We start from the raw sequence: 10928 nt of genomic DNA on the forward strand, positions 1-10928 counted from the left end.
GATAACTAGATCAAATAAAATAAAATATTTAAATTTCTTCACAATAAAAAATTCAAGATGAGAGGAAAATCAGTATAAATGTCAAATACGAAGTGTCATAAATATCTTATCTCGAAGGTTAAGAATACAGAATCCAAGAAACAGAAAGACAAAAGATGGAAACAGCTAAGTCACACAAAAGAAAATGAAACTTATAAAACAGTGTATGTTAGTAGTTAAGGAGATAAAAAATAAATAATAATAACAACAGTAAAAATAATTAACATGTGCTGTGTGCTGGGCACTGGACTGTAGATATTACCTCATTTAATCTTAGGTGTTATATTATTTAATCTTAACAATAAACCTAAGAGTATACATTTCCCTTCCCATTTTTAAAAAATATTTATTTTTAATTTACTTATTTTCTTTACTTTTTTGGCTGCATTGGGTCTTAGTTGTGGCATGTGGGATCTTTTGTTGCTGTACATGGGCTCTTCATTGCAGCAGACAGGCTTCTCTTTAGCTGTGGTGTGTGAGCTCAGTAGTTGTGCTGCATGGGCTTAGTTGCCCCACAGCACGTGGGATCTTAGTTCCCGGACCAGGGATGGAACCCACATCCGCTGCATTGGAAGGTGGACTCTTTTCCACTGGACCACCAGGGATGTCCCCGCTTCCCACTTTATAGATAACAACACTGAGGCTTTAGACATGCAGACATCACCTGAACGAGAGATAAAGCCTTTCTGGTCCAGCTACAGACCAACTCTATCTGCACTTTTGAATGTACCATGACTCTACTACTTTTTGTGATGTAGTATGGTATTATTTCCTTTGACAGTATCACTGATGATATAATAAGTGGTAAACACAAACAGAAACAGTGCAATTGTGTGCACTACTCAGTTATGTGGTAGCTATCCAGATAGCCTCTCCTTTAAAAAGGTATCTTTCAAAATAGTTTTTAATAAATGAAAAAGTTGACATAAAAAAAAGAACAACTGAGGCTTGAAGATGTCATCCAAGATCATAGAACTAGTATCCGGGGACACATGAACATGAACCCAAGCAGTTTGATTTCTGATCTGCATTCACTCAGGATACCTATTTACAGCTGATTTTTTGTAATGTAGGCAGATGGTGGGAAAAAAAATCAGTTTATATGTTGATCAGTACAAACTGATGTAATTCTCGTGAGAGAAATGGTAATATGCATCAAGCTATAATAACACGTCCCATTTGTACTAATCATCTCATTTTTTAGGAATTCTTCCTAATAATTCAAAAGAAAAAAAAGATGATTTCATAAAGGGGTCTACTGCATGTTAATTCAAAATAACAAATAGTTGGAAACCACCATTCTCAGGAAGATGGAAATTATCAAGTAAATTATCAAATTATTACAAATGCATGGTGGACCATTAAGCAACTTTTAAAAACACTTTTATAAATATAAAATAAAAAAGTAGAACAACATAGAAAAATGTTAAAATATAATGTGTTTATAAATATAAATAAAAAATAACACAAAGATAAACAAGTCGACTTTAATCATTATGGCTACAACGACCTAAAATGTAAATAAAGATTGAAAGGAAATACAGAAAAGAAGGAAACACCTACAGTACTTGAATATTTCCTAAGCATCTCAAACTGTGACCAAGCTACACTTCGAACCTGTATCCAGATTTTGCAAAATCAAAAAAAAAAAAATCTACAAAGAAGTTCTAAAGTTTCCATAGAAACACAGATAAGTATGACCTTATATCCTAGTCAACCTTCTTTTCTTGTTTCATTTGAGCCAATGCATTTAAAAACTAATTGGGATAGAACTTCCCTGGTGGTGCAGTGATAAATAATCCTCCTGCCAATGCAGGGGACAGGGGTTCGAGCCCTGCCCTGGGAAGATCCCACATGCCACGGAGCAACTAAGCCCATGCACCACAACTATTGAGCCCAAGTGCTACAACTATTGAAGCCCATGTGCCTAGAGCTTGTGTTCACAACAAGAGAAGCCACCACAATGAGAAGCCCATGCATCGCAACAAAGAGTAGCCCCTGCTCACTGCAGCTAGAGAAAGCAACGAACACCCAATGCAGCCAATAAATAAATAAATTTTTTAAAAATAAAATAAAATACCTTGAGACAAATGACAATGAAAACACAATCATACAAAACCTATGGGATGCAGCAAAAGCAATTCTTAGAGGGAAGTTCATAGCAATACAGGCCTTCCTCAAAAAACAAGAAAAATCTCAAACAAACAACGTAATCTACCACCTAAAAGAATTAGAAAAATAAAAACAAACGAAACATAAAGTTAGCAGAAGGAAGGAAATAATAAAGATCAGAGAGGAAATAAATAAAACAGAAATTCAAAATTAGGTATGTGATCCTTACAATAAATAAATGTATTCCCAGCCATCTTTGCTGACACATGGCTGTGTACCTAAGATCTAGTCAGTGGGATAAAAGCAGAAGTCATGTGTGCAAACCCCAGGATGCACCAGGCTAATTCACCCCAAACTTTCTGCTGGGTGGAATGTGGCCACATGATCATCTTTGACTGCGGTGAAAGGCACATATTGAAACAAGAACTCTGGGTCCCTGATGTTCATGGAGCGGCCATTCCAGACCCAGATCACCTATATTTGTGTGGAGAGAAAAATGAAGTGCCGTCTGGTTTGGCATAGTTGAGCCAAATCCTAACTAGCACACTTGTTACGCTTGATGAAAAAAAATTGTTGCATTTCTCAGGAGTTTCTTTAGAGCTGTCTTCAATGTAGAAGTTATCTTCATTAGCATCAGAAGAAATTATACCAATACTTTGGTCCAGGATATCTGTAGGAATCAAATCTGCATTAATAAAACTGGAAAGGTGGGACTTCCCTGGCCTCCACTGCAGGGGGCAAGGGTTGGGGAACTAAGATCCTGCAGTCTCAGGGTGCAGTCAAAAAAAAAAAAATAGAAAAAAATTTAAAGTTAAAAAAAAAATGGAAAGGCTGCTTCTGATTTCATGACGTTTCTCTGGAAGGCAGCAACACGGACACTGCAGTGTGGATGTAAAGCAAAGCTATTTTCTGGTCCAGAGGATGGGCATTCTCTGGGAACTCAGGAAAGCTGAAGACTTTGTCCTGGGAGCAGCCTCTGATCTGTAAACATTCTGCAGGGCTAGGACCCACCCAGGCATTTCCCCACCCTCCCCTGCCAGCCAGCGGGGAAACAGATGGCCAAGGGCTGGAAGTTTCACATGGGTGCTTCCCCACCAACTCCTCTGAGCTTCCCTCTTCCTAAAGTTGACCCTTGAGCAATACGGTCCACTTATATGTGGATTTTTTTCAATAGTAAATTTCACAGTACACAATCTGCAGGTGGTTGAATCCGTGGATTCCGAATCGTGAATACAGAGAATTTGCAGAAGGGAGGAACCGTGGATACCAGGGCCAACTATAAATTATACATGGACCTTCCACTGCACGGAGGGTGGGCGCTGCTGACCGCTGCCTGGTCAAGGGTCAACTGTACCTCCATCCCTGCCTCCAGGCCAGAAGAACCAGTGTCCCCTGGAGCTTGAGGCTAGTCAGGAGCGGCGGCGTGGGAGAAGAGGAGGCTGAGCACAACTGGGGTTTCAATCCGTGTTTGCTTATCCGCTCCTCCCCTGGGCCTTAAGCTGCATGACGGAAGGGCTAAGTCTGGGCTCTTTACTGAAGCATCCCCACGTTTACAGCAGTGTCTTGCCTAGGGGAGGAACTCATAAATGCTTTTTGAAGTTATACTTCCTCATGAATGTAAACTCATTCATGAACGAAGTATGGTCATGGGATCATGTTTTATCACCTTTCTTTTACGATTTTCTAATGTTCTTCTTACACGATTAAAATTGGAGGCTTGGGGAGGGATAAACTGGGAGATTTGGATTAACACATACATACCATCAATACTATATACAAAACAGGTAACTAACAAGGACCTGCTATACAGCACAGGGAACTCTACTCAATACTCTGTAATAACCTAAATGGGAAAAGAATCTAAAAAAGAGCGGATATATGTATACGTATATTTGAATTACTTTGCTGGACACCTGAAACTAACACAACATTGTTAATCAACTATACTCCAATATGAAATTAATATTTTTTTAAAAAAAATTGGAGGCTGGGATTCACTTGCATAATATTTTTCTGGATAAAGCCAATATTATGAGGGAGTGGTGACATTTTATCCCAGAAGCATTTCAGTGGTTATTACGTACTGGGAACTGAACTACCTGCATTGGAGGACATGGCGATGAATAAGACGAAGTCCTCGCCACCAAAAATCTTGTCTTATGATTCAGAAAAAAAAGAGAAAAAGAAGAAAAAAAGACATGTACACGTAGAACCACGACAGGGCAGCAGGTGACAAGCATTGTGAAAGAAGCCAGAGGACTCATTCCTCGCCAAGGGAGCTCAGTGTCTTCTGTGGACATTCCATCCCCGGTGCCCCCTAGTTTCTGAACTAGAAAAATGCCTAGAAAACCATGTTTTATGTTTTTACCTACCACAGTATCGCCAAAACTGATGTAGAATAAGCACTCAATAAATATTTATGAAATAAAGAAATGAAAGAACTGCAAGTCCACCAAGACACTTTATCAGGGCTCTTTGCTCTCCCTCCTTCAGGTGTAGCCCTGCTTACTCCTCAGGATGAAGACGCATCGGGGCCGGGAAAACTGGTTTAAATCTGAAAACTCCATAATGAACACAAGCTGCAGTTTGACAAGAACAAACAGCAAGATTGTAAGGACTGTTTGTGACAGGACAGCTCAGAAAGAGCTAAACGGCAAGAAAAGAGCTCATGAGGTCCCACTGTGACGGCCAGTTAACCCAAGAGTTCAGAGCGGAGCTGGCGGGCTCTGGCCTGCGGGGATGACCATCCTGGGCTTTGCAGCCAAAGCGGCCACATCTCTAGGACAGCAGAGGCCAGCAGAGTCCCTCCCGCAGGTGCCTGTCTTAGCACAAGGGTGAGATCACAGCACTTGCTTCCACGTGACATGTATTTAACTATTTGCTGGGTTTGGACTAAAGCAGGAAGAAGAGAGAAGTGAAAACAGCAACTCAGCTGATTCACTGTTAGGGATATAGAAAACAGGCATCTTAAGGAATCCGTTGTACATGATATATGACTAAGATTGACAAGAGTAAAGCCACAATATTCATCTTCCACATGGGTTGGTGCTCTTTACTTATTACAAACTTCTAGATCTTATTCCTTTTCTTAAAAATCACCAAAGGGAGAGGGAATGATTTAGTGAAGCCGTAAGAGAAGGCGATTAACATGTCAGGTTCTCTTCTCTAACAACTCTGGGTGGCATATGTAAATTCACTGATCACATCTCAGCAAGAACTGCTTGCCACAATCTTTAAGGTCCTTTAGTCATGACAGTAACATTTACCACTAGCAAGAGTTCTGATAAGAGTCCCTGTGATGGGGGCTTTAAACACACCCTTCTTCATCCATCTTAAATTCTTCGAGGCATTATCCCCATTTTACAGATGAGGAAACTGAAGTTCAAGCATGGTAAGAAATTTGCCCAAGATCAGGCAGCAAGGGACTGAGTTAGGATTTAAACCTAGATCAGTGTGACCCAAAAAACCCATGCTCTTTCCTCAGTGTGACTTCATAAAGTGAAAGGCCTATATACACACACGAATAGCAACTCACATCCGTGCAGCAGCTGGAGTGAATTTGTAAAACTGGTAAAAACAATGCCCACCGTGCTTACCATTTGCATCTGTTCTGTAAAACCTGTGTTGTGTCTCCTAACCCTGGGGAGTCCCAGTCCCCCTGTCCTCTGCCCCTCCTTCCCTCCCCTCTCTCCCGAGGGGGTGACTCCCTTGAGCCTTTCTCCCTGAGCAAATCCAAGCTCCTCCAACCAAGAGTGACCATATCGAGTTCATCTTTGTACCCTGATAGCACTGAACACAGAGATAAACCCGCCACTTTTACGAGAGGCTGCTTGAGCGTCTCAAAAAAAGAATCAGAGGTAGACGGAACCCTCTAAGCCCATGGATGTAATCACATACATCCTTATTTCACATTCTGGTTTTCATGCCAACACCTACTGTTTCCAGGGCCTGAAGACAGCTAGCATTTCTTGAGCACCCGCTGTGTGTATCCTTTGCTAAGTAACATTCATCATCCAATACAACCACCACCACACCCCTGTGACATGAGTACTATTACTGACCCAGTTCATGACTAAAGGAGCAGGGGCTTAAAATGCTTACATGGTAGGGCTGCTGCTCCAATTCAGGCTCCAGAGCCCACACTGTCCACCACCACGTCAGACGGGGCAGGCTGGTCTCTCCCGTGGTTCCCATCTATTTCCATCCGAACTAACCTCCAAGCCCCAGTTCGAGGTTCAGAGGCTGTTTAACACCGGATTCACATCTCATCTGTTCATTTTAGCACCACGTCCTTTCCTTCCTCCACTTGACTCTGAATTCCTTAAGTACAAGACTCACCTCTCTCACTCGTTACCCACAGGGGTAAACACACAGTAGGCACTCTGCAGAACACGTGTGGGTCAGCTGCTCCTTTCAGTACTCACAGAGAGGAACACCACACTAAGGCAAGCAGTGGACAGAGTGAAACACAAAAACAGAAAGGGAGACTTAGAGCCAGACATGCCTGGAAGTAACTCTGGTTCTTACCAGTTGAGTAACTTGGGGAATTTATTGACCTGCTCTTAGACTCAGTGTCTTCGTTTGCAAGTGATGTAGATGCCTGCCTCCCTCAGGTTAGGGTAAGAATTGAATTATTAAATACTTATCCTAGTGTCTGCGACCCAACAGGGCTCACTAACACAGCTGATACAGGTTCCTAAAGCCCATTCCTAATGGTCAGGACAGGCCAGGTTGAGCTGCAGTAACAAACAAGGCTTCTCATCTTGGTGAGTTCTTCCTTTCTCACTCGCTCAAAGGCTTAGAGTCTGGGTGACTCTGTAGGGACCACAGTCTCAGATGCAGTAATGCAGCCGTCCATGCTGGGGAAAGCTTGAGCATCCTTACTGTCTGGGAGTCACAGCCTCTTTGGGTAAAAAGAGCTCTGGAGAGTCTCACACCGACAACTGCATGTTTTGTCCCAGAAGTATCACATAATTGTCTCTTCTGCACACATTTTTTTTGGCCCAAGAAATTCTCAGACATGGCCACGCCCAGCTTTGAAGTGGTGAGTACCACAGTAGACAGAAAGGTAATTCACTGTGAAAGAATTAAGATGGAATGTTCCGTCACCACAGAGGGAGAGCAAACATACTAAACTGACTGCTCTTTGCCACCTTTGGGGGAGAAAAGGGCTCTGAGCGGTGGGGAGGGTTTGGGTCTGGTCCCAGCTCAAGTGTGAGTTGGGTATGCAGGTACCGTGGGTCGCTCCATCATCTGTGCTTTGCTCCCTGACACACAAAATGGAGGAATAGATAGAGCCCAGTTCCTGGGTTTTGTGCAGAGACAATGGGTAATGATTTTAAATGAAAATTTCAAGCAGACTCTCTTCAACACCTCAGGATGGACTTTTATTTATAGGAGCAGAAAACAAAAGTGAATTAAAAAGAAGGGGAAGATCCAGAAACCTGATTCAGTTGGCGAGTTCTCTGGTTGTGATCTGATGAGGCTGAACTGCAGCTGCTGTGAGGAGGACTGTGCCCTGGTCGCCTTCTCCAACTTCGCTGCAGTCACGGTTCCCAGACCCAGAACTTCCATGCACAACTCAACAGTTCTACACTTGCCACTTAATCATTCAGCTTTCTGCCCTCCCTGCCAGCTCTGCTGGGGGCTGTGGGGTCCAGTCTCCTCTTGTGCATCATTTACTACCTCCTCCAAGCAGCAAGAACTTTGCTGCAGTTGATAAAAAAGACCTGCCAGAAAGACTGATTTCCTCGCTCCACCAGCTTCATGTGTCTTTAGGCTGACACTGGGGGGATATGTCATGGACAAAGATTCTACCTTAGGCAAAATTCTAAGGAAATCAAGGGCAGGCCAAGTCTCACCTCCACCGTCAGCCTTCTCCATCCCCTACCCTCCCCCAAATATTATTCTTCCAGCTAGTGAATTTCAGGTCCTGGAGTGACGTCAGTCCCTTGGCTGTGTGACCTTAGGCAAGTTGCTCAGCATCTCTGAGCTCCAGTTTCCTCATATATAAAATATGATTATAATGGAACAATCCTCATGTTGTGAGGATTAATTAACACTTTTGAATTGTGTCTAGCATAAGGTAATGATCAAGAAATGTCTAGTCTCACAATTATCAATTATGATAATAATATTAGAAAGCGTACATTGACTCAGTCTATCATCCCAGAGCTCTGTACCCACTGAAAACCTACCCATAGCATTGCCCTATACACTAAAATCATAATGGGTCGGTATGTTGTACCCCTGACTTTTAAATAGGTCCTGGTGGGAATTGTTAATTTCACAACAGGCTGGGAACTTCAGACACTGTGGCATTTGTACCTAGGAAAGAATACTTGTTTCAGCATCCCATGACTTGAATGTATTTTTTGGTTACTTTGATACTAACCAGGTAATAAAGAGCTCTACTTCAGTGATAAATCAATTAACAGTAGCAGACAAATGCTTCAAAACCAAAAATAATGTTTTCTCTAATTACAAATGAGATCAACTAAAATTCCAGCCATCTGTAGACAAGACCCTATGCCTTAGAGAGGCTATGAAGACTTACAGGTCCCAGTCCTCTTCCTTGGGAAATTCACAAGTGACAGTCTTCCTTATGGAGTACAAATTTAAGTACACACGAATAAACAACAACTCAATAAAGTTGGAGAGAAAAAAGAATAAATACCAATACAAAATGCAACCAGGAAAAACCTGGCACGTTACATAATTAATTGCTAACAGAGCATAGGCAATGAATTTGTCAAAGCATTGAACAAACAGATTAAGTAATTTAATCAAAAGCAGCCTGTGTGTTTGTGAATCAGAGAATTGAGTCTAAAGCAGCTACTCAGGAATTGCCTCATGGCTCAGATGGGGAACACGGGCTGGGAACCAGGAGGCTGGCTTTTGCTGACTCTTACAGTGTGCTGAGCCCATCACCTGCTCTCGCTGTGTTTCTATTTCTCGATCTGAAAATTGGGGCCAGTAGGTTAAAGCAGCCCAGAGATAGATTCTGAAAAATAATTAATTGACCAGAAGGGCAGGAAAAGGCTTCCTAATGTTATAGGGGGTAAAAAATCCTACAGTATGGCATAAGTTCAACAGATTCAAAGCAGCATGTGCAAATGACACCCCATTTAAAACGGAAAAACCTAGAAACGACGGAAGACCCCAGATGGGCTCGTATGTTTCTGATGGTATTTCACGAGCCAAAGAAATAAGGTCAGTTGTCCCCAGTCCAACGGGATGCTCCTTTTATTTTGCAGGAAACATCAGGTACGACTGGACTGTATAGTTTTCTGAAAGCTACCCTTTATTGCTGCTCTATTAAAAATAGAAGAGAAAATTCATAGAGATGATTACCAACCTAAAGGGGCAGGATTGCAGTGTTTCCTATCGCTTGAGAAAACAATGTATCCTTTGTATCCTGTGACTTTCCCAAGGCTCACCAGGAATGGCCCTGAAAATAGATATCTAACATCAAATTGTACCTTAATGGACACTAAGTATTGGCATAGACTGGGAGGTTTAACTCAATGAATACGAGATTTTGGCACAATTTACTTTGACTCTCAGACAGACCAACTTTAGAAAGCCTTATGATTTTCAGGGACACTGGAATGTCAGCTTAACAGTGTTATCTGACATGGTCAGGTCAAGGCAAGTTATCTGCCCAGTCTAGCGGCATCCTAACCAACTCCCAGGTCCTTAATAACCTAGTGCAACCTGAATCCTTTTCTTTTTCCCTCTAAGCAACCAGTGGAAGCCCATATAATCCTCATCTTATAAAAGAATTCATTTAAAGGTGGTTTGGAAGTTAATGGTTAAACCCATTGTTTGTGGTTCCATGAATATAGGTCACAATAGTAACAAGCCTTTAGACAGAAGGTACATAAAGAGGGAGCGAGCAGTTCAAGACCTTATTACAACATGTCTATCAAACCCAGAGGAACAAACAATGTGTCTGATTGATTGAAAAAAAAAAAAAAAAAGTCTGGCAGACAGCTCTCATTGTGCCTTTAGCCCGCAAATTTGCCCCAAATTAAAACTGGAAGTTGAAGAAAAAACCCTTCCTGACTCAACACCCCAGGACCCACTCCTTTTAGGGCAAAAACTCTCAGTTCCATTCAAGATTCTCATCTTTCCTCTCACAGGTTCAGCTACTGGTGACCCAGGAAGGTCTACCCATCGACAATGGTCCTGAGGATGGAGAGATCCATCTGGAGAACAAGACCTGCCCACCCTGCCCCCAACCGCAAACAACAGAAAATCTCCTTTATACTGGGATCGTTTCTGTTCCTCTCAACCTCTCGTCTTGTTATGGGAAAGGCCAAATACTAACACGGCAAGTGAACAATATGCAAGAATGGCCCCTTGAGAATAATTTAGGGGAGGAATAGAACTTCTGAGCAGTAATTTTTATTTCTCAAACTAGTATCGCACCTCAAGTCTCCCAATACCAGTTATTTGGACCCTCTGAAGCCCATGGGTAACATGGTGGCGGCTCTTTTATCACAATATATTTTTGTCTCCATATGACCATGACCTGTCCCCTTGCTGTTCTTATCACCATCACTGTGGCCAGCGGGTGCATTCAAAAGGTGCCCGGTAATGTGTGTTCAGCGAACAGCTCTGCAGCCTACACTGGTATAAACTCAGCTGGTCGAGGATTCCAAATTAAAGGTACAAAGCATGTAGCTGATTGTAAAAGAATATTTAGATTCAAACAGATAAAGGAAATGCAGTTGCAAATGGTGGAGGATTAACTAAAAGACCGTATGGTCAAG

The sequence above is a fragment of the Hippopotamus amphibius genome, chromosome 3 (genome assembly GCF_030028045.1).
Source record: "Hippopotamus amphibius kiboko isolate mHipAmp2 chromosome 3, mHipAmp2.hap2, whole genome shotgun sequence".
Lineage (NCBI taxonomy): Eukaryota > Metazoa > Chordata > Mammalia > Artiodactyla > Hippopotamidae > Hippopotamus > Hippopotamus amphibius.